General features: G+C 40.4%; 1 long non-coding RNA gene across 1 annotated transcript; it reads right to left on the bottom strand.

The window, feature by feature from the left end:
• Positions 1-6,476: 6,476 nt before the first annotated feature.
• On the bottom strand, positions 6,477-22,877 carry LOC144382105 (uncharacterized). The gene is made up of 3 exons (XR_013448515.1): positions 22,615-22,877; positions 11,362-11,463; positions 6,477-6,945 (listed from the first exon to the last, which is right to left on the bottom strand). It is a non-coding gene; the product is annotated as an uncharacterized LOC144382105 (long non-coding RNA).
• Positions 22,878-23,517: the final 640 nt, after the last annotated feature.

The following is a 23,517-nucleotide window of genomic DNA, read 5'->3' as shown; positions in this document are numbered from 1 at the left end:
AAATAAATTTTGCATCTTCATTAATCATGCATAGCAAGGCTAGGCAATCCAAGGTTTTCTAGGGAACCTGCTTTGTAAAAATTTCCTTAAGAAAGCAATTCCTATGAAAGAATAAAAAAATTATATCTCAAAGAAGGGAATAAAAGAACAAAAGTTATGTATTCAGTGGTTAGAGTAGCTTTATACACAGAAACTTAGGAACAGTTCTATTTCCTTTGCATATTTTGATGATTTGGACTTCTCTAAGAAGCCACTATGAGGTCTTTCTAAATTACTATTTGATAAAAAGAATTAAAAAAAAAAAACAGTTTCCACTCTCTCATTTGATGTCAAAAGAGAAAGAAAGCAAATCAAAGACATAAGGTAAAATTATAGACCACGGTTAAGTATCTCCAATGGTCTAATGGGTTGGTCCGAGGTATAGTTTATTGAATTCTACTGGATGTTATTGAGCTGTTCAAACCAGAACTGTGTGTTAAATTATGTTTCATTATATGTCCACCATCACAATTCAAATAATAATAATTCATAGTAAGAGTTACAATTTATCATTTATAATGAGACAGACGCTATGTTAACATACTTTCTAGTATGGAAAATTAAGCGATATGCCTAAGATCACACATCCAATAAGTGGAAGATTCCAAGTCATGTTGGTAACAATGCAAACAGCCTGCCAACATGCTACTATGCATGAAGAAAGTGCTGATCAGATATTAATTGATTATGGTTTTGACGGAATACAATGGAAGTATACTTATTTATAAGAAGTCACCTGTCACAGGGGGGCATTTCTATAGACTTGAGTTAAAAACCTGTCAAAATTAAGGGTTTAGTGCGTGTAGAATATTTGATCAAATAGTTTCAGATAATCAAACTAAATCTAGAATAGAAAAATTGCACCTAGATCTATCTCTGATAAGTAATCTCTTTTCTGACATCATTTTACTTTTGAACAGATAGACTGCATAGGGGACCTATATATGAGACAAGGCACTAAAGAAAATCTCTCCAGCATTTAATACCCAATGATTAAAAGGTGAAATAGCCCTAACCTTGAATTCCCTCACAGTTTCAGTTATGCCCTGAACACTACATTTATGCTGTAATTTTGTTTCATTTTGGTTTAAAGAAAGAAGCTCTATGGGCAATGTCTATTGAGCTACGGTGGTCAAATATTTATTAAAAAGAGCATATTGATTTGCAGATTATAACTGACCACATATGAACCCTTCTTTCCAGTGACATTCTTATTTAAGATATTGATTAAAGGCTTTTCATACAGAAAGCATTTTTCTTGTCAGTTCAGTTATGCTGGCTTTTGTAATAAGCTAATTTGATTTCCTTTTTTAACCTTTGTTTGATTAGGGGAACAGACATTTGCATTAAAATTCAAGAGAGATGAAGTCTATCATCGATCTTGACTTCCTCATGGACCTCTTGTACTCAGCGAAAGATGATTTAGAGAATGTCAAGAGTCTTGGAACAACCATAATGAGGGAGGAAAAAAAAATCACTTCAGACTTACAAACCAGCAAGGGCTTATTTGACAGAAAGGGCAATTGCATTTGGTGGATATGTTTTAGAGAATTCAGATTCAGGAAGTTTAATTTTGTTCTTAAGCCAAGTCATTAAGAGATCTATGAGATGAACTGCCATTAATAAAGTACAAGCTAGTTAAACCAAAACATTTCAAAACATCTGAAGAGGTTAAACAAAACACATACATTGTTACTTGCCACAAAGGAAGACTAAAAGTAAATTCTAATATTTCTTTCTAAACATGTTCCTGGTAAAAACACTAACCTCAAAACAAGTTTGTGATTTAATCCTCTATTGTTGTCTGAGAATTGTGGGAATAAAACCCGTATCAGCCCTAGTCCCCTACTAGTGTACCTCAGGATTAATCAATTCTCTTGTACAATAAGACTCAAAGCTATTTGCAAATTATTTTATTTACCCTGGCCTCTGGATCCTTTTCATAGACAGGAATCAATGTATTTGGGAACCTCAGTAGGTCAGATCCATTGCTTATTCCTGTAATTACCCCCAAAGATCTTTATTTGGATCTTTTCTGGAAGGGAAGCCTCCTCCCATTTTCTGAGTTATTCACTGACTTGGGATTTTTAACACAAGAGCAACTGAGCACTGACAATGAACCTAGTGATGTAGTAAATGTTCAGTGGGTATACTGAAAGTATATCAGGTGGGCCCACTCATTCTTTTTGGTATAGCTATTCAGAACATTTTCAGCTAATACGATGCAATAGTGAGCAAAACCAAAAGACAAGGGAAAAAAAAAAAACTTGGTTAAAATCTCCCAAAAAATTGGTTGCAAAATTTCTGGTTTCCAGTATAATTGGACTATCTCTCCCAACTCAACTGAATAAATTTTCATAATTCTAGGTTGCTTGGAAGAATTTCTGAAGTCAGCAGGCCATTGTTAATTTCTTTCTCAGGAAGAGTCACTGAGTATATTTACAGAAAGTGACTTTCCATTACCCATTTTTCTTACAGAGATGGTTCATCTTTAGTCCCAAATTTCTAGATTTCACAGCTTACAGTGTGGTTTGGCTATATTTTTATATTAATTTTTTAATCAGTGTGAATAAATGTTTTTTTCTTTATGTTAACATAAGCAAAGATTCTAAGAAACTAACTTTTTAAAAACTTAATTCAATTTGGAAGTAGAAGTTACTCAATATTTGGTATTAGAGGTAAATCTGGTGTTTCTTTTCTTCCATGAGTAACGTTATAAAATTCTGTATATATATTTTAGGGACTGCAGATGAACTGAGGTTGTTTATATGTAAAATATTCTTAAATTAAGAAAATAATACAACTAGAATACTTTCAAAATCCGTGAAGTTGGGCTCTTCTACAGTAAAGATGACACTATTTTATTTGATGTCTATCAAGTAATAGAGATGAAAAATGTTCCATTTATGATAACAAGTTTCCAAACTGTTAGTAGTATGAAAGTAGGAAAATCCATAAAACATGGCAAAAGACTTTAAGAGAGGTATTTTCATATGTCCCATATGGGCAAATCATTAACTGTTACTTTCATGTTGTGAATCCAAAAGTATCTATATTATATTTTATATTGTGTTAAAATCAATATAACGTAATATAAAATTCATCCAGAGGATAATATATTTATGTATTCCTAAGGCATTTTTAGTTGAAGCACTTACTTGGACTTTAATTTTTTAAATAATGCTGCTCAGTTTCCACCTGTATCGTTCCTCCAGGCTCATGGCAGAGTCAACAGTCCTAGCACCTGGGAAATCCATCAGACTCATCCGACTGGAGGTTTAGAAGGCAGACACATCATTTTTTTAATATTCAGTTGCCTTTCAAATTCACTGAACAGAATTCCTTATCTCATAACAAAGATTTTACTAGAGTATTTATGTGTAATTTATCAGAATAGCTGCCAAGATGTTCAATTTTTTTTTTAAAGGCAGGAGCTTTATGGAAGACAAGATTGAGGTTTAAAAAGCCTGATTTTTCATGTTCTTCATTTTCCCTGTGGTCTCTGAAGTTTAGTTCATTGGTAACCGCCATGTTACTGTTCCTGTCTCAACTGGCTCCTCATTACTCAAAGCCAATAATAATTGCTAAATATGACTAATATCACATGGAAGGTCACAAAGTTCACTGCTAGCTCTCATTCCAGCTCAAAATGTTTTCAAGGTTAATAGATTGATTTTGAGCTGAGATATGATGCATTAATAAAATGGAAGAAAATGAAAAATTTGGCATCACCAATATGCGGATAGTTTTAAATGATTCATTTGTTACATTTGGACTGTAGCCATGAAATTCATTTGATATATATCACATAGTTATATTCTAACCTAGACACTAGAAAATAAATTAATGATACATTTTAACATTAGATAATTTTACACACACACACACACACACACACAGTCCAGGATGAGAATTAGGGCACTATAACTTACTAACTATTCCAGCTGAGGAATATCATGTATGTAAAGGAGAACAAGATTGAGACTTCACTAAAATACAGTTCAGTTAAAACTATAATTCTAAGAGGCTGGTAGCTGATTGCTTCCCTTGGTCTCCTTGCTTGGAGCAAGGACAAATGAAATTCCTGATTTCATCTCAGTTCTGTGCTTCTTATACTCTGCGGGGCCCTGGTTTCAGTCTACAGAAATCTCTTATTTTGCCTGCACCCTTGATTGGATCTGATAAGAACTCTGGGAAGCCAGAGAGTTCCTTACCACTAGCCTTTTTGATCCTGCCCAATGCCTGCTTCTGGGCCCATTCTTACAACCAATTCCTGACCTTGAATTTCAGTTGATGTTTCATGAGTCTGAGGATCCCTGGCCTCTGGTTCTGGCCTGGACTTATGGTCTGGCCCAGCTTTGCCACCAAATAGACGGCAGCATTTCCTGAGAGTTTTCCAAGTCTCTTTAGGCTTTATGGTCCTTATTAAGAACAAGTCACCAAAGCCTGTACTTTCTTCCTTTCAAATGTTGTTCAATTCACCATTCCTCTTAATTCTGTAGGGTCTAGATTGCTAAATGCACCTTTATTTATATAGGTGCACTTAGTGCATCTTATATAGATTGCCTTTGTTTTCAGGCTCTTCCTAATTCCTAATTAGCCCAACCATGATGAATATTGCGGTGGGCTTCTCTGCCCCTCCCCCGACATCACCACTGACTTCCCCTTTCCTTACAGAACAGCCCACAAACCTTGGTGTGGCTTGGCTTGGCTCTCAAGGTTTCCTCGCTGTTGTGCCACATTCTTGTTCTCACTGTTCTTAGGGAACAGGTGGATCTGTGATCTGCTCGACTCAGTTCTCCCGATTGCTAACTGCAAGTTTAGGAAGGTCGCTTAATCTAGCCGAGCCTCCGTGTTTCACCTCCATACAATGATGAAAGTAAAATCTTCCTTACAAGTTTTTATGAGGATTAGTCACATATTGCATAAAATTCCTAGTGTGTTCCATGGTATGTGGCAAGGGCTCAAGGCCCTTGTAAGAAGGCTTTGTTCCTCGACTACAGCGGTTACCACTTTTTGCCTCCTCAATTCCCACTCTGTCTTTAAGGCCATGTCAGATCCCATTTCATTCACAAAGACCGCTGTGATTTACGATCTCAAAATGCAGTAGTGCTTGATCACTTCCTATTCTTATCATTTCTTAGTTTTTCAGGAGTGAGGGTCTTGTCTTCCCCACTAGATCATAAGTTCCAGGAGGGCAAACTAAGAGTTTGCCCTCTGTCACTAATATTTTTGCTGCTTCTTGGCCTTGCCTGGTTCCCTGTATTCAGTGTCCCCTTGCCCCAAGTATTTCTGAGGACCTTCAGAATGTGTCTCCGGGTTCATTACTATTTCCCTTGTGTGGTGTCCAGCATTTGTTGAGTACAGTAATACTTGTCCAAGACAGCCTCATCGGTACGTTCCCGGGCTACCTCCCTGAAGCATTTCTACTGTCCTCATCGTCATCCACATCATGTCTGCTGAGCACACTGGCTACCCTCCCTGCAGGCTGTCATGTCCACTGATCATCAGCTCATCACACTTCGGCCCTGGAGTCCCGCTCCTTGTGCCCCCAGCGTCTTATGAGAATTTTTAGGAAAACAGTCCTTATTTAGGGAAACATATTTTCCCTGGGATATGAATTTATTGGAAAGCTGCCAGGAAAAAAGCAGGGTGAAATATTCAGAAGCCCCTCATCCAACTTGTAATAAGGCTTTATTCCCCGGTGAAGTCTGGACCCTTTTTCCGTAGGCTGGTTGCCTCAGTACCTCCAGCAAGCAGACTCCTAATGAGGCCCCTCCCAGCTCACCAGCCAGCTCTCATTTCCAGCACTAGCATCCGCTTAGCAGCAAGCTAGAATCTGCTTTACCTTCTTTAATAGCACACTGCTGGATACACACATAAAAACCAGCTAAAGATCAGTAGACCAATTATCTTGGTCCAGTTGTATAAATAAAATAATTCGGAGCATTATGTTGAATCTGTACCATGGAATTTTATGTTTTTAATTCCTGTTTTGAAATTGTTTATCTATTGTTTATCTTTTTTAAGGTTTATTTATTTATTTGAGAGAGAGAAGGGGGGGCGGCAGAGGGAGAGGAAGAGAATGTCTTAGACAGACTTAGGCAGAGCATAGAGCCTGCTATGGGGCTCCACCTCATGACCTGAGCCAAAACCAAGAGTCAGATGCTTAACCAACTGTGCCACCCAGGCGCCCCTCTTGTCTACCATTTTATAAAATATGAATAAAGGAGAATAATGTCTGTTATTTGAAACATGCATACAGAGGAATTTATAGCACAAGTCCAAATAACCAGGCTGGGGAAGACTAAGCTTGGCGAAAGCACATGTTCAGAGAAAAACTGATTTTGCTTTATGCCCTTTAGCCAGACAACACCAAAGTACTTCCAACCCTAGACTGAGAAGGCATGAAAGAATCTTGCTTAAGGTCCTTTTTTTTTTAAAAAAGATTTTATTTATTTGACAGATAGAGAGAGAGACAGCGAGAGAGGGAACACAAGCAGGGGGAGTGGGAGAGGGAGAAGCAGGCCTCCCGCCGAGCAGGGAGCCTGATGCGGGGCTCGATGCGGGGCTCGATGCGGGGCTCGATCCCAGGACCCTGGGATCATGACCTGAGCCGAAGGCAGACGCTTAACCAACTGAGCCACCCAGGCGCCCCGCTTAAGGTACTTCTGAATCTACACAAAGTCCTGAGAATTCAACATGGCCCCCTCGTGATTTTGGTATCATCATTAGCTGTCCCTGGTCCCGGTGAGCCTCATCCCCAGTCTGGTACACTATGGTTGTTCTGTTAACTCTTCCTAACCTTCCCTGAGAGGATGAGAGCGATCCTGAGAGGCAGTGATGGAACCTGCTAGAGGCCTCTCATGCAGCAGTGCCCTGGCCTGCAGGAGTCCTCCTCAGATTCTGAAAGAGAAACAAGAAAAAGTAAAGGGTCATTTGAAGAAAATTAAAAAAAAAATTTAAAAAAAAGAGAGAGAGAGAAAAAAGTACTATGTTTTCCTATGGCTTACCCTCTGGTTTTCAGTCTCCTAACTACAACGGCTTTACCTGGTTACTTTAAGGATTTCAAATCTGCATATAACACCCAACACAAATACATACCCCAGACAGATGCATACACACACACACACACACACACAGAGACTCTTTCTAAATTGAAAATATTAAGACAAACCAACAAGAGATCAATTTCACAGTTGTGGCCATTTTCTAGTGACGTAAATTGGGGCAGTAACTCTACGGAATTGATTTTCCAGACGATATGAAATACAGATATGGCATGCACAGAACATTAGAACCAGAAGTGACCTTGGAGGTCATCTAATTTTATTTCCTCAATTTGCACATGAAGAAACTGAGGTCTCAGGAAATGATATAATTTGTTCAAAGTCAGGTATATGTTCAATATTAAAGCTGGCATTAGTTCCCAGGTCTCTCTAAAATCTACCTTTTTTTCCATTCTGTCCTCACTTGCCCTCCCTTGGGGCTTATAAGCTGAAGTTGTCTTCTTAACCCTGATTTTTGTACTGGAGGTTTTGCAAACAGCTATCCTGCTCAAGTGTAAACATGTTTTGTGGTTTCCACACATCCTATGTGTAATATATTCTACAACAGCTGAAAGACTTGAAAGAAATCTAATTGATACTTTCCTTATTTCTAGTGTTTGGTACATTCATTTAAGAATTCTGTCTCTTTCTATACATCCCCCTGCTTTGCCCCCAGTTTTGTGGAGGAGTCATTTCTGAGACTTGAAGGTTTAGTTAACTTTAAGCTCTTATCAGAAAGCAGGTGAAAAGCAGGAGGAGGAACCCCATTACCCAGTGCCTGCTGGTCCTCATAAATTACATGCCTGTTCCGTTTTGCTGTTTAATTTCATAAGATCATCCCTCTACCAGTCACCTTGGGCAGGAACTTACAGAGACAATAGATAATCTAGGCAGATGCTTGAAGAGAAACTGTTGCCAGGGGGTGGGAAAAAATGGATGGAGTGGACAAATTACAGGGTTGTCTGTTCAGTCATGAGAATGGAAACATGTCTGTGAATCAATGTATGAAAAGGATATTTAATAGGATGGGAGAAGTCACTTTAACACCTGTTCCTTCGGCAGCTGAATGTGCTAGTGCCAATCACTCACAGTCTGGATCCACTCTCCAACTCTCCAAGCAGAAAATGACCTCACCTCTTATTCTTTAAGGATTGAAGACACAGAACAGGGTCTATTTTTAACAGAACTGGGAACAATAACCATGGCATTGACTGCTAGGAAAGTCTGTCTTAGAAGCTGGCCTGAAGCATTGAGGAATCAGAGCCAGGGGAGAGAAGGAAAGAGATTGTGAGCTTGTTCAAACACAACCACATGAAATGAGGAGTGCAGAAAATAAAAAATCTGAATAAAAGGTGAACTCATTTTACCCTGAAAGTTACTAAGCCTAGAGTCATAAATGCCAAGATAAAGAGGAAGAGGCTCAGCTAATGCTTTGTATTACAATCCGTTATGGTAATGGAAATTTTTCTTTTGAACTGTAGCTGTCTGTGTTGACTTTGGTAAAGTGGAAATTCAGGCCCATTGATTGGGAAAGGATTCTGAGTAAGTCTCAGCAGGACTCAGACCAGAGCTTTGCACAGTCCCCCACAGAAGGGCACCCTTTGCAGGGATCACACAATGAAATGTTTTTTTTCTGCACTTCTCCAAAACTTGAGGCTTCCTCCATGAGGAAGAATGCATTTCATCAGAGACTCTCACTGAGCTCAGTTTTATTCTTTTCCACGCACCTAAACCAGCATTGTGGTGAACAGTGCAAAGAACACAACATCATGATTCTCTTGGCCTCAGAAATGCATTACTACACTTACAGTTTTTCCATTTCTCCAGAGATGAATAATGCATCTAGAACACATTTCCAAACAGCTTGCAACTTTTCTTAAATAAAACTCAGTCTTTTTATTGTATTCCAAATTTCTGGCTGATTCTCGACTTATGTTCTCTAAGAGTTTCTCCAGTGAGACACTGAATAGCCTTCAGGACCCAGGTGTGGATCTCATTCAGTTATTCCCCCACAGTTTACAGTACAGAGACATATAGGTACAGTGCAAAGACATATAGGTAAGCAAATAACAAAGATGCCACATAGCAAAATTATAAGAAAGTAATACATAGGATGTTGTGGGAGTGTGAGGAAGGTGGTAATTAATTCGGCCTGCCAGAGGGAGTTCAGGGAACGTCTCACAGAAAAAAAGATGTCTGAGCTGGTTCTTGTGGTGGAGGGTAAGTTGGTATTTCAAACAGGAAACAACATTTGCAAAGGCCCAAAGGTGTGAAGATATGTGACACATTCAAAGAATAGTCAGTAGTCTGATCTGGCCAGAGTGTTAAGCACATGGGGTAGAGAAGGTGGGGGGCTGGGCAGTGAGTAGCAAGAGATGAAACCAGAGAAGTAGGTGGCAACTGAACCGTGAAAAGCTCTGTACCAGATGCCAAGGACTCAAAACTTCTTTTAGCAAAAGAGCAGAGAACCCCCTTGACTTAACAGCTGCATTCTTCTTCAGTGCATAGACATCCCTTGATTTTTACCTATAGGGGTTTCCCCTCCCCAAGGCTTGGTAACGCGTTCTTCAAGTCCATTCACTTCCCTCTTAACCTTCCAGGAAGACTACATTTCACAGCTTCTCACACAGGTATATGGAGCCATGTGATTGAGTTCTAGCCAATGTAATGTGGGCAAATGCAATAGATGCCACTTCCGGAAAACTCTGGTGAAGAACTCTGAGACTCCAAAGATGGCAGAGTCACCAGATGGAAGGATCGGGGGTGCCAGCATGCTGCATGGGAGGTCATTCATCAAATACTCAAGACTCTGACTTCAGTGAGAAATAAACTTTCTACGCCATTAAAGCTACAAGGAGTTGGAGATGGTCCATTCTGGTAGTCAGCCTATCCTAATTCAGTGGCTGAAGAAATTCTCAGGGGAAAAGTAGCTGCTTGCACATGATATATCCCAGTGTATGGATAAATATCAGTGGCGCCGGCTCACTTTTCTCCAGCAGGACTGCCAGTGCATATGTCTAGCCTCAGATTCTCTCTGACTCTAACTTACAATAGGTTTGTGGTGGTTCCCTCATTCTTCTAGCCCTGATTGACCATCTCCATAAGGCCATGCAGAGCCAGTACCATAAAACCAAGTCACCTCTCCCCTTGCTACTCTCGGCCTGTACACATCATGCAGGGTATCAATTGTGTTTTAGGAGACCCTTTCCTCAAGACCACTCTTGATTTTATTTTGATTTGATTTAATCTGTATATAAATATAAGGAGTGTTTGGGAGCTGCAGCCTATAATAGGTCTAATCTCCATGCCTCTCTGGAGATAAGCCTGAATGAAATTTACAGGAAATTCTTCCAGGAAAATCTGAGCCAGTTCTGAAGAAGTGAGAGTAGGAAAAGGATGAAAAGTCAAGGATGAGAACACCTCACTTGGAATTCTAACACTTGTTGTGATGGGCTTGTAACATGGCTTGAATCACTGTTTTCTGACCTGTTGTTTAAAAGGAGTTTTTTAATCCAGAGACTTAGGCTAATCTTTTAAGATTTGTCCTAAAAGATTTCCTTAATTGAATGTAACACTCAGTAATTTGAACTCATTTCACTATCTGATACCTTAAGTTTTTATATTCTCTGATTCTGGGTGGAAGTGTAGCATAGCAATTCTGAGAGGAAGCTCAGAACTCCTCTGAAGGGATCCAATTATTGAACATGCTGTGATAAGGTTACCTTCATGTTTTCAGTATTCCTGCACTGAGCTTTATGATCTCACAAGTTACAACTGGCATCAATTTAATGAATTATTTCTCAAAGAAATCTGTAACAGCATTTTACAAAGCTTTATTATTGCCATATTTGAGTCTTCTTTTTAAAATTATTTTTATTAAAGCCTGCTGAAAATTTAGACAAGATGATATGGGTTATTCCACAAAAATGAGAGTTCCCAGAGGAAGAATCTAGAAAATGATTCAACACCATGGAGTCAGACTCCCCAGGATGAAATCTTGGCTCTACCAATAAGATGCCGTAGGACTTTGGACAAGGTTCTCAACCTCTCTGTGCCTCAATTTTCTCTCTGTACCTCAAGTTCTTTCTCTACCAAGAGATTCATATCAGTATCTGCCTCATAAGGCATGGAAATTGTATCATTTATTCACAATTATCCATTTCCTTTTCCTCTTTTCCAGTTTTCCCTGTAGACATCCTCATCCCACTGATTGGGGATGTGGACCTTGTGACTTGCCAAGATGGGCCATAAATAGATGAGCCATTTGCCTCACCTGAGCTGAGGTTTTCAGAGGCATTGCATGTTCCCACGATGTTCAAACCTTCACCCTGAGACCATCAAGTTTCATGCAGTGGCTACTTCTTCATCCTGGGTTCTGGAATGAGAAGACACAAGGAGCAGAGCCAAGATGAGTCCAGCAGAGCTGCAAATATCCAGAAATTCCAGAACTTTTAGGGTTGAAAATTGAAACTTTCTCATTTCTAACGGGTTAAAGAGTCTCAAATTAAGATGAAGATTGCTCACAGATCCAACACACCCATTGTCAAGTCTACTGATTAGATTAATATGGCTCTAGTAAATTATCTCAGTTAGACAAATGGCTCAGGGAAAAGAAATTAGGGTGCAGTCCGTCTGAAGCTTGATAAGATCAAAGTACCTATGAAGGTATTTCTTAAAAAGTAATGGGTATGGCTATTGACTTACATGGAACTTACTGGAATCAAACTGATTAAAAAGAAAAACAGTTTTATAGAGAAATCTATTGCCAAAGCACTCCCAACCTAGATTAGAAGAGACTATAAGTATTCAAATCATAAAATAACCCTTTGGTCTCTAATCTTCTATAGGGGCGAAGCAATCTGAGATAGCTTCTCAGTCACAAATGGCATCTTTTCCAATACTCACTTCAGAAGAGGCCAAGGAGGATAATGGAGAAGGAAGAGCTGTCCAGTCAAACCTCATGGAGAACAACAGGCTAGAAATGACTCCCAGAAAATGTAACTGGAATAAATCAAGGAACATTCCCTACCATCAGGGTGGACAAGCTTGCAACTTTTGCTCAGTGGAACATCAGAACTGCTATTAACCAGTGACTGGTATGTACCTCCCATTCTTGCAATCTTTTAATAAGGTGTCCCTACTCCACTATTGTATTATATTAGTTTTGGGGGAGGAAGAAGACAGACAACTTTTCACTTTAGTTCATGGGTCTCTAATCAAGAAGAGCAGCAAGGAGATATAATATATATTTACGAGATTCTGGACTTCTGAGCCCAGTGCCTGGTAGTTTTAAGTATCTTGGGAAGAGGTGAGAGCATCTTGTGGTCAGAAGAGCAAATTGGGGCAGATTGCATTTTTTGTGTATGATTATTTGTCTTCTCATGGCCGTTACCAGCCTTCTAGGTAAATGGATTATCCTTGTTTGCTCCACTGGCTTTGGGTGTGGCTATGTGACTTGCTTTGGCTAAAAAGACACAAAAGACTATGTTTGTCATGACTGAAAAGATGATTTCAGAAGCATCGCAAGTTTCCACCAGCCTTTTTGCTGTCTCAGAAAGCATCTTTAACCGGGTTTTCAGAATGAGAACGCATGTAGAACTCAGCACAGGCCCGCAATGCTGCAGCTGACCCCCAGCCCCAATGTAATATGATCCTGAAATCCGTATTTATTGTTGTAATCCACCAAGATATTGAAGTTGTGTATTACAACAACAAAAGTTAAGACATGAGAATATCTTGAGGATTTTATGTGATAATTCATGCTTCATGCAATGGCTGGCACATCCTAAATTCAAAATAAATGTTAAATTCTGTCGTTGGTGTCATCTCTCTATCTCCACTCACCCGTAACAGCTCTAGAGACAGAATTGGCATTCTTCAATATTTGTGGAATGATTGAAGATGAATTATTGAAATGTATACCCTTTCTAAAGTTAAATAAGGTGAATAAAATAGAGAATCACTTTGCCAGTCCTTAGAAATCTAATGGGACACCCAGTAAATTGTAAGGGACATAGTTGCTTGATCTTTGAAATACCTGGACTGAGGAAGCATATGATATGAATGATAATTTTTAAAACTACCAATAAATATTTTGGGTCAATATTTTTTGCTCTTCTGAAAGAGGAGAGTCAAGTTTTCTAGTATGAGAGTTCTGGAACTATAAGAAACTCGTCATCAGTTCTCTTGGTACCAAATACTCAGCAAACCTGAATAAGACTCAAATTCTTGTTAATGGGGCTTTTTGAGAACACCATTGCAGAGCAAGGACATAACAACATTCCTTCTGAGATTTTTAAGATTTTTTTAAAATTTTTTATTTATTTGACAGAGAGAGACACAGCAAGAGAGGGAACACAAGCAGGGGGAGTGGGAGAGGGAGAAGCAGGCTTCCCGCTGAGCAGGGAGCCCGATGTGGGGCTCGATCCCAGGACCCTGGGATCACTACCCGAGCCAAAGGCAGACGCCTAACGACTGAGCCACCCAGGCGCCCCTCTCTCTGAGATTTTTAGACTGTTGCCCCAAGTTGACTTTTGGAGATATAGTTGATAAGTTTTAAGGTCATTCATTTTTGCACCTTAAAAGGTTCCTACAAATAATAGCTCACTTTAAAGCTGTAGTAACAAGGGAAGAAGGGTGCTAAAAGTGGATAATAAAAATTATGAGGGATTTATTTGGGGCCCTTTAATATTAAGATGACACCTTGGAAGGGCACATCTTTATAAAATTTGAAATGTCCCCTTGGAAAAAAAAAGGATGTCCCAGAGTCAGTGAAATACTATCTTGAACCTCCCTCGTTCTGAGGCCTGCAAAGCTTTAAGTCAGCACTAAGATGGATGTTAAGGGTAGATTTTTCTTTTTTCAAAATAATCATTATTTATCATGGCATCACCTACATTTACACTGTGAGTTCAATTTGAAGTACTTTTACATCCTTTCTGCCACGATTCTCCACATCAACCCCACGAGTCAAGCTACACAGGCTTTATTTTCATCTGTTTAACAGATAACAAAATACAGGCTCAGAGAGGTTGGAAGACTTGCCCAAAGTTGCATAGCCAGCAAGTGGCAGAGGTGGCTCATTTTGCCTCAGGACCATTGCTCCTTTATCTATTATTAAACCTCAATTAAATAGTACCAGTTGACTTCCAGTATTTAAATGGCAGAATACAGATGTAGCTGTCCCTTACCTCTGTCCTGCAGAAACATGAGAAGCAGAACTGAATGATGAACCACAGTTATCCCATCCATCCATGAGGCAAGGTGGAGGTGAGAGACTGTGCATGGCAGACAGTGCTGCCAGTCTCTGTTGGACACGAAGAAGAAGTCTGAAAGAGCTCACTCTTATACATGACTCTGCTGGGAGGAACTTCCCAATGACTTAGAAAGCTCTGTCCCTACGTCACAGGCACTAAATTGCTGGTCCAGAATGCGTATCCTGGTGAGGATGGGTGAGAGCCAGGTGGGATCATCATGGGATGGAGTATAAAGACACTACAAGAGAAAAGATGGAATGAAACAGAGTGTGGGGGCTAGGGGACAATGGTGACAAATTAAAAAGCATCACCAGAAATGTGTACTACAGACCAGGCAGAAATTGGCATCAAGAATGTATATCACCATGAATTCACGAAGGGAAATGAAGTTATTGATTGATTGATGAAATAAAAGTTTCACGTTGGGTTATGATGGCCCTGGGAAGCGAAAGGGAAAAAATAGATGAAACAAACCCTCAAGGAAATATGAGGGTAACTTTGGAAGCAGCACGAAGGAGAATAGACACTGCTGAGAGCACATAAGGAAGGTGGACAACAAGCATGAGAAAGTGAAATGGCAATAAACAAGAGCTGGAAGGGATGGGCGATGAATGATCAATAAAGAAGAAACATTCATGAGCTCCAGAATTAATGAGACTGGAATCTAAATTCTAAATGGCACTTCTTATTCAAGGGGAAAAAACTCACATCAGACCATCAACACTGAGACATATCCTAGTAAAGTCCTGGATATCCAAGATAAAGAAAGATTTCCTTACAATGGAAACATTATATAAATAACATAATTCAAAGGAAAAAGAGGATAAAAAGGAAGGTAGTGTAGGTGTAGAGAGTTCCTTAACTTTCACACCCAGGCATCGAAGCTGATAAACATCATTTAATATGACTTTTTAAAATATACAAATAGAAACATTAAGAAAAATATAAAAGTCAAAATCAGCTACTAGAAGGAATACTGGGGAGAAGAAATGGCAATTGCTGATTTCACCATTTATATATACAGTAAGGAGTCAAAGAATGTTAATCAAAGAAATAGTGGTCTTTTTTTTTTTTTAAGGTTTATTTATTTGACGGAGAGAGACACAGCGAGAGAGGGAACACAAGCAGGGGGAGTGGGGGAGGGAGAAGCAGGCCTCCCGCCGAGCAGGGAGCCCGACGCAGGCCCGATCCCAGGACCCTGGGATCACGACCTGAGCCAAAGGCAGACGCTTAACGACTGAGCCACCCAGGTGCCCCAAAGAAATAGTGGTCTTAAGTATACTACATTCTTATAAAAATAAACCACTAAGTATTTAAATCTTTCATATTATCAGCAAAAAGAAAGATAAAACACAGACCACATAGTAAAAGACAGAAATAAAAGCATCAATAAGAACCAGAAGTATATCATTAATTATGACAAAAATAAGTTCTGTCACATCCACTTCAAGAAATTTATCCTTCAGATATATTCATATATATGTGAATGATGGATGTACAAAGATGTCAACTGCAGAGTTGTTTGTAACAGCAAAAGCCTGGCAATGATTTACAAGTTTATTAACAGCAACTGATTGCATAGATTATAACAGAGCCACAAAATGGAATACTATATGGCAGTCAAAAAAGATTGACGCAGCTTCAAATCATACTGTTAGGTTTAAAAACAAGGTATAGAATACACAATCATTTGTATGAAAAACATATGCACGTATACACATATCCGTGTATGTGTGGATGAATGTAGGCACATACTGTCTTTGGAAGAACAAAGAAATGGGTAAAAATAGATGTCACGAGAGAGGGAAATTGGGTCAGTGGAGGATGAAGGCAAGAAGAGTGACCCTTCACCAGGTACCCCCCACGCTTCCTGAACTGTGCTGTGTGCAGACTCTGTCTAACCAAAACCATATAGATTAGTAACTTATAAAAGGCAAAAACCAAACTGGTTGACCTTGTTATGCAAGTGCCAATTTATAATAGGTTGGGCATCAACATAATTCCCTGCCTAGAACATCTCTGACCATCCAGTTTGCTCCTGTGTGCCATTCAAAGATAAGACTTTGCCTCGAAGCCACTTAGAGCTAGCCTTAGAAGGGACCTGAACACAGGCAGCACCATCATCCAGATAGAAATGGTCCAGACCAGCAGCCTAAGGTCTACTTCAACAGAAGGGTAGAGAATGCCCAGCATTTGCGGCATGCTGATCAGATACGAGGAAACGGAGTTAAATCGGACTGAAGTCACAGCTATAGTTAGATGTATGGTGTGTCCAGGGGCATGCCAGGACAATCTGTGAAGCCATTATTAAGTACTCTACATTTTTTAACCTTTATAATGGAATGTCCATTCCCACTGAGAGCACCCTCCTGCAGACATCATTCAAAATGAGAAAACATTTCTTTCTTTGCCTGTATTTTGTGGATTTTTTCAGGTTTCTACTAATAGATTATAATCTTCAGACCTAGACCTGAGGGACAATTTACACAAGACTATTCACACAGTATGATCTTCCACAATTCACTGTTTCAAGGCATGGGGGAAAAAAAAGAATCACAACTGCCTAGGGAGAAAAGAGAATTATAAGGGCAGCCTCCCTCTTGAGAGTTGAATTTGATCCTTTAAGGCCAGCAATTCAATCTTTTAAAAGGCACATCTCTGTCCTAATCAATCAAGCTTTCATTTCCAATGGCAATAACCTTCCCTAGGCACTCAAGAATTCAGAAACTAGAGCCTTAGTACATGAAAAGTCAATATGGTATTTTCTACTAAGTTGACTTGCTCCTACAAACCGACCCAGGATTTTGTCAGTAGGAAATCTGATGTTCCAATATATCACGGGATGTCAACACCATCTATCAGTGCAGATCTGTCACATTAAATGGAAATGATGTGGTTTGCATCTGGAACTTCAGGAATAGAGTTTCTGATAAATTTGAGAAGAATCAAAGATAAGAAATAGCCCCCAGTGTGCCCAACCTCACATCTTGGGTTATATTGCTTTGTGAGGAGTGTGTCCAAAGTTAACTGATGAGATATTCTCGGCCATAGGGGTCCTGATCCTAGTTACTGATGATAGCAAGTAGCTTTGCAGGTGTCACTGGCCAAAAAAAGGGTCAGAAACCATTGGTCTGATTTCAGTCCTCTGTCCTCTTCATTAACAAAGTTTTGTGTGAAATGATAGGAAGATTCATAAAATCTAGGTGACTCACACAGTCGCATTGATAGTACAAGACATTTTGTAAGGATTTTTTTCCAAAGTGCCACATTAGAAATTTGCTCGAGGAACATTCAAATTTTCACAAGACTGGAAAAATAGTTTTCTTTGCAAACATATTCCAGGGACTGAATAGTCAATATTACATCATGATGGAGTTTGTATCTTAACACACTGGTGAATGAGTAGTTAATGGATGTGAAGTCCAGAAGCCTGGCTTCAGGTCATAGCCCCATGGTACCACCACAGCCACCACAGTATGAGGCATGTAAGGCCTGGAGGCCATTTAACTTTCTAAGCCTGCAAAACAGGGATCAGAATAGCTAGTCCACCTTTTCTCGGGCCTCCTGGGAGGACTGATGGCAGTGAAGTTTGTGCTTATATTTTGTATGCTTAAGAAGGGATGTCATTGTTCAGGTAGTAATTGGTGTAGTAATTCTGGCTCTTCATGAGTACTCTGCATCTAACACTTCATATGACAGTTTCTTAGTTGGATCGAATTCTTTTAAAAAAATAACACTTTATTGGTATGATTGACATACAAAAAGCTGTGCATATTTAATGTATCTAACTTGATGAGTTTGGAGATAAGTATACACCCATGATACCATCACCACAATATATGTAGTAAACATATTAATCACCTCCCAAAGTTTTGCCCTGCCTGCTTTATTTATCTACGTGTGTGTGATAAGAATACTTAACATAAAATCTTAGCAAAAATTTTTAAAGTACACAATACAGTATTAACTATAGGCTCTACACTTGACAGTAGATCTCTATGACTGATTCATCGTGTAAAATTGAAACTTCTTCGTCTAATTTTTAGGTTAAAATTTCCTGCCAGTACTATCACGAAAATTTTTTATAGCTCAGTTGGAAACCAATCTTTTTTATGTCTTAACAGTATTATCATAAAATAAAGGTAATAATAGTTCATTTCGTGACACTTTTAGATTCGTTCTGATCATTTCCTCAGACACGCAGTTATAAAAGTTGCTGGTTAAAAAAAAAAAAAAAAAAAGTTGCTGGTTACAACTATGCTTAGATTTTCTTTAAACAATCTAAGCCTTTTTCTATTGCCTTTTGTTCAATTAATACACGTAGTTATTTTAAACTAGTAGAATAGTTTAACAGTCTTGTTAGTATCTATTTTCCAGATATTTAATAGGACAAATTCCGGCAATGCCATCCCTCTGAACTGCCTAGCTGCATGTGGATAGGACATTTTCATTTTGCTACTGAGTCCTCCCCGCAAACTAACCAGGCCGGAGAGAGCCAATGCGTCCGTGGATGGACCCCTTGCTATAAGTCTGGGAATGGAAGCACCATCTGCTGTGCTGGCAAGTCACCCAAGGTGTACACAGGATGGAAAATGAATCCATCCTGTGGCCAGAGTTGGAACTACCTGGAAATCCTCCCGGACTCCCTTAACAACTCTGGCTAAGACAGCCTGGCACTGGTGGTTCGTAACTAATAAGCAGCAGTGTGAGCCTGGGTGCAACAGGATTCCTTTCAGCAGGTGAGGAAGGTCAGGAGACAGACCCATAGTTGTTTAAAGGTCCCAACAGATCGTTTAGTCCGAGGGCCGTGCTGAAGAATGTCATATCTGCCCAGGGAACCAGTTTGTGGTTTTCAAACAGGACAGATGGGTGTGGGCTGAAAATGTGGCATAACCAGCAAGAAAGAACCGAAATTGCCAAGCGGGAGACGTAGCTACACGCCCTGATTATAATCTGTTGCCTGGCTGCTTCCTACAACATGAGCTCATGACAGTTACCTATAAGAACATAACGTACGTAGCTAAAAATAAAGGAGGGCTTAGGGCATTGCTTCATCTATCATCACCAGTCCAATGGCAGCAAAGTGTTCCAAGAGAAGTTCTCAACAAGAGGAGCCCCCAGAGCCCCAGTCCTGGCACTGTCGTGGACAAGAGCAAGTCTTGCAAGGGCTCTGGGCCTTGCCATCCTCGTTCGTAAAATGGAAATAACAGTACCAGCTCCATTCTTCCTCGCAGAATTGTGCTGAGGATAAAGAAAACCAGTCCACAAGTATCCACAAGCTCCCAGTGCTCCCAGAAGTGTAGACCCTGAGGGGGGCTTAAAAAGGGTTAAGAAATAATATCTGGCCTGCAGTATTTCACAATAGATTTTGGAGGACTCGGGACTAAAAACCTGTGAAATAATGGTAAACCACTGGACCATATTTGCACAAGTGCTCGGTTACTGAATATAACCTGTAATTCCCCTAAGGCTTCACAGGCAAGGGGGGTATCCAGGGAGGGGCCACAGCTGGGCTGGATCCTGAAAGATGAAGCAGAGTTGGCTGGGCAAAGGAAGGAAGGACAGGCGTTCCTCATGAGAGGTACTGCACCAATGAAGACTTGAAGGGAGCAATGAGCTGGGTCGTTCAAGGGACCATGAGGCAATTGGCAAAACGTTCAAGAAGAGTAGGGAAATGCTAAGTGAAATAAGTCAAGCAGAGAAAGACAATTATCATATAGTTTCACTCATATGTGGAACCTAAGGAATAGCATGGAGGACCACAGGGGAAGGAAGGGAAAACTGAATGGGAAGAAATCAGAGAGGGAGACAAACCATGAGAGACTATGGACTCTGGGAACAAAACTGAGGGTTACAGACAGGAGAGAGGTGAGGGGATGGGGTAACCAGGTGATGGGTATTAAGGAGGGTACACATGGTGATGAGCACTGGGTGTTATGCACAACTAATGAATCATTGAACACTACATCAGAGACTAATGATGTACTATATGTTGGGCTAATTGAACATAATAAAAAAAAGTAAGAGTAAGGAAATGGAGTTGTGCAGGGAGGATGAGACCTGATTAAAGCTACAATGAAACCAGGGTGAGGACGTATGGACGAAGAAAGGGAAATAGAGGTCCAGGGGTTTTTCAAGCAACAGTGACCAGTGTATAAGGAAGATTGTAAGGTCATTAGTATGTACGCTGGTCAGAGCTAAGAAGATGGAAAGTAATATGGAAAAAAGTCTATTACCCACTCTTAATAGTGGTAATAGAAAAAATAGAGAGAGAGAGAGGAAACATTTTGAAGGAAAAAACTGGAAAGACTGGATGACTGGAAACAAGGGCTGGAGTTCATGCAAGTGTTTGAGACTTTGAAAGACAGTATATACTGACACTATTTTTTCGTGCTTTACTTTATTGGGGGATCATTTCAAGTCATTGTTCCACAGAGCATTCTGAATGCAGTCAATTCATCAATTACAACAGTATTTCCTCACCACGAACAGCTATTCATTACATGGTTCTGTAAGTGGGTGTTCTTGATTCTTTCCACCTTGATCTAACATCAACTCCCGCTCTCCAATTTTGCAATAAATGTTCAGTATTGTGTCCTTGTCATTGGTCTTCTCTAAAGAGTGGATCTCCGAAGCTTGAAAGCACAATTGTTTGTAGAATCTATCCTTCTTTGTTTGAATCAGTACACTATTTTTATGAATTTTAGTTACTGGATCTTAATGACAAGACACAATTCCAACTTAGTGCACTAGATGGCAGACAATAACTACATTCTCTCCATCCCATTCAAAAAAAAAATGAAAGCCACAGTGTGGAAAAACGAAGAACTATGGCTCACACATTTCTGTTTGCCCTTTAAGCTCATCTAAGAAAACACAACTTTTATACCTAACATCTATCTACATTCCACTGAAAAGAGAGAGACGGATTTTCAGTCTATTCAGACCTGAATATGCATACTTTGCTTTTTGGGGGTATTTTGTTTTTTTGAAGTTTTTTGTTGAATTGACTTTATTTTGTTCAACCCAGGTAGGAAATGATGGAGGGGACAAATAATGAAAGTGGTAATGATGACATTATGAATGAGACCATACTGATTATAATGCATTATTCATTCATTCATTCATTCATTCATTCATTTTTGCAGGGCAGGGTTGGGGCCGTTCAGGTGGGAAGGGAATTTATAGGTGGAAGGTATGGTCAGGATGAATAGCAATGAGATTATTCCCAAAAGCCATACACGGTCATCACCAAAGTGATGTGCCCGGACAGCCCAGGGCTGAGATACATTACCAAAAGTTACTTTAAGGAGACATTCAGTTTATCCTTCTGCTTCTGGATACAACTATCCTTAATCACTTAATAGAAAGAAGCTGACAGTGGACTTCAAACCCAACTCTAATATGGAATTGCTTGGAAAAGTGGCTTTAGTCAGCATCCTTTGTAAAGATGGTTTTGGTCAACATCCTTTGTGTCTATTTTGTGCAACACACTATACAGTGAATCCTACCTTTCCATTGCAGAGAAGCCTGTGAGACATCTACGCATTTTTTAATATTTTGGCAACATTCAATATCCTCCTACATGTTTTCTAATTATATCTAGAAAGTAAAATAAATATTTTATTTAGTATGAAATTCGGTTGAAAACTCTACATATATAGAGACGAAGTGCCTGGTGAAGTCTAATATTTTTAGATAGCCAGCTTGAAGATAGGTTTGTTTTTCCCCCTCCAAAAAATCAAGGAAGAGACAGCTATTTAAAGCTAATAACAAGCTCATATTCAAGACTTCTTATTTCTACACATTTCCTAAAATCTCCGGTCGTTGTGAATAACCTGAGCTTTTTCCTGACCAGCTCTACTAGGGAAAAAACATACAGCTTATTTCGAGGTATGCCTCCACACAGCGGGCCTTCCATAGGCTTGCTCTCGCCCTCCCTTGAACTTCCCCTTTGTGCTCTATTTTAAGTGGAGTGACAGAGGACAGCGCCGAGGACCGCCCCGCCCGCGGCGGCGTTTGGGAGCGCGCGCGCCCGGCTAGGATCGGGCGCGCTGCCCAGCCCCAGGAGCAGGCTGGCTTCCGGGCGTGCGGCCGGCCTGCGCGCGGGCGGCTCGGCCGCGCCCCCGCCGCCCGCCGTCCGCGCTCCCTGCCCGGGAGCGCGGCCGCACGGGAGCGCGCCGGAGCTGCCCCGGGACACGCGCGGCTGCCCAGGGGTACTGGGCATCGGCGGCTCCGCCAAGACGCGGCTGCCTTGGTAACTGACTCACCGTTACCGGAAGACAAACGACCCTGGCCCACGGTAGTGTCAGCTTTTCTCCGCGTGATTTCACTTGCCGGCTTTCCTAGCAAGGCGAGCGGCTGATCCGTGTGAGCACTATTACCATATATAGAGACGAAGTGCCTGGTGAAAAAAGGAACCCAGGAGAAGCCTGAGTCAGTGGCCTTGGGTGGGAGTGACTGTTGGGAGGGTCAAGACGAAATGTGCCCTTCAGCAGACGCGATTACTAACCGTGTTAAGTCTGCAGATGATTCAAAAGACAGATCGGAAAAAGGAAGTGTTGCAAATGCCAGCGCACTCAGGGAACTCGCAGGAGTTACTGCACAGTCAATTAAAGTTATTAAAATTCTGGAGAACTTGAAAGACAGACTTTTCTCAACCTTCATTTAAAAAAATAATTGTTGGGGCACCTGGGTGGCTCGGTCGGTTAAGCGTCTGCCTTCGGCTCAGGTCATGATCCCAGGGTCCTGGGATGGAGCCCCGCATCCGCCTCCCTGCTACGCGGGAGGCCCGCTTCTCCCTCTCCCACTCCTCCTGCTTGTGTTCCCTCTCTCGCTGTGTCTCTCTCTGTCAAATAAATAATAATAATAATAATAATAATAATAATAATAAATAAATAAATAAAATAATTGTTACAACCTTGATTGCTACATTTGCTTTTTTTTTTTTTTTTTAAGATTTTACTTATTTATCTGACAGCGAGAGAGGGAACACAAGCAGGGGGAGCGGGAGAGGGAGAAGCAGGCCTCCCACGGAGCAGGGAGCCCGATGCGGGGCTCGATCCCAGGACCCCGGGATCATGACCCGAGGCGAAGGCAGATGCCCAGCGAATGAGCCACCCAGGCGCCCCTGCTTATTTTTTTAAAGAAAACAAGAAATATTCTAAATGGAA

This window comes from Halichoerus grypus, chromosome 6, assembly GCF_964656455.1.
Source record: "Halichoerus grypus chromosome 6, mHalGry1.hap1.1, whole genome shotgun sequence".
Classification (NCBI taxonomy): domain Eukaryota; kingdom Metazoa; phylum Chordata; class Mammalia; order Carnivora; family Phocidae; genus Halichoerus; species Halichoerus grypus.
This window is presented reverse-complemented; position numbering and strand designations above follow the sequence as displayed.